The sequence below is a fragment of the Dipodomys merriami genome, unplaced genomic scaffold (assembly GCF_024711535.1).
Source record: "Dipodomys merriami isolate MVZ:Mamm:240054 unplaced genomic scaffold, mDipMer1.0.p SCAF_118, whole genome shotgun sequence".
Taxonomy (NCBI): Eukaryota; Metazoa; Chordata; class Mammalia; order Rodentia; family Heteromyidae; genus Dipodomys; species Dipodomys merriami.
Genome location: NW_027202471.1, coordinates 837881 through 839539, shown reverse-complemented (window position 1 = coordinate 839539; position 1659 = coordinate 837881). Strand labels below are relative to the sequence as shown.

The window sequence follows — 1659 nt, the reverse complement described above, 5'->3', positions numbered from 1 at the left end:
GGGAGGCTGGGGAACAGGCTACTGGCCACACTTACCTTTCCATGGACCCCGTCTGTCTTTCATGGGATGGACGAAGACCCAACAACTATTTTGTTGAAATTTACTTCATTAGCTAACCTTTGGGTTTGGAATATGGGAGGCTGATCTATTGAACACAGTTTTGGAAGGCACCTACTGAACAAAACAAATGGTGGGTGGTACTATTTCTACACTTTAATGAATGGTTGAAACTCTTAGTCATTGGTGCTGGGTAAATAAATCAACTCTATTGTAACTTTCTCCCTACACTTGAAAAACTTGTAATGTCACTAAGTATCAACTACTTGTCACAAGTTATTTTGGTGAATATAATTTTATTTGAAAATGAATACACTTTCAGGAGATTAAATGTAGGTTATCATTGGTTTGAGAGTGACAACCTTTTTATATCACAGAACCAAGTTTAACTGAAGTACCAATGTTTTGAAGCACTAAGTATCTTCTCACTTAATTTTTTTCTAAATTACATTTGACCTCTACGTCAAGTTTCCAAAAATACGTAGAGCAATTATGTATCTTTTTTGGACCACTTATGCTGGACTGATATTATTTCATTACTCATTAGAAGAGGGGTATTAAAAATAATCTTATGACATTTTGTGAACTTTTTCACTCATATGGATTGGGCATCTGTAAACTGAAAGTTTGAATTTCAGCACTGTCTCTCAGATTTTGTGATCTCCTCCTTCATTTTAAGTTGCCTTGCATTTCACAATTGCTTACTGATAATTCCTGCATCTCAAGGAATTGGGGACCTGAAATATAGGAAACGAGAAATTGATATGCATATTCAATTAGTTTCTATTGGCATGTTGCATGGGCCTAGGTGAAAAGTATTGCCCATGTTATCTGATGATGCAGATAACTGGGTCCTGGGATCCTAGGATCTCATTTGGGAAAAGTAAGACCTCTTCTGGGAAAATTTCAACTGCAGAAGTTTAGAAGTAGCTCTTAAGCAAGGCTTACTTTGAATCAAATAGCTCCACAGAACTAACTCATTTGGATAAATTACTACTTGCAACAGCCATCACCTTTGGACCTAGCTATAAACACTTGAAAGTGCAATCAAATCCAAAATGGAAAATATTTAAAATAGTAATTGACAAAAAATTGCAAATGTGAGCAATAGACTGAACAATATAATTTTTCCACTATTCACAGAATTTCAGGAATATAAGATCAATAGCACTGTTAGAAACATTAACGTTTCCTTGTACCAAATAGGCACCCAAGGATATAAGCCTGTATAAAGATTGCATCATTAACTATTTAATTTAGAGGATAATACATGCTTCAGCAGTATGTATACCCAAATTACAACAATACAGAGATTAACATGGCACTTGCACAAAGATGATATTAAAATTTGTGAAGTATTCCAAATTTTTCATTCTTCAGATGCAAGAAATGAAAAAAACATTTAAAATTGATTACAAAATTACAAGTGTAAAAATACATGTAATTCATATAATTAAAAGTTAGTTTGACATCAGTGTATTAAATCTTGACCTTAGAAAGGCCTTTATATGGGGCTGGGAAGGTGGCTCATTGGTAGAGCGCTTGCCTTGCATGCCTGTGGCCCTGAGTTCGATTCCTCAGCACCACATAAGCAAAAAGAAA

The 1659-nt window shown here is 34.8% G+C and overlaps 1 pseudogene; it reads left to right on the top strand.

The window, feature by feature from the left end:
- Positions 1-1327: 1327 nt before the first annotated feature.
- Positions 1328-1427, top strand: LOC138822929 (U6 spliceosomal RNA; annotated as a pseudogene).
- Positions 1428-1659: the final 232 nt, after the last annotated feature.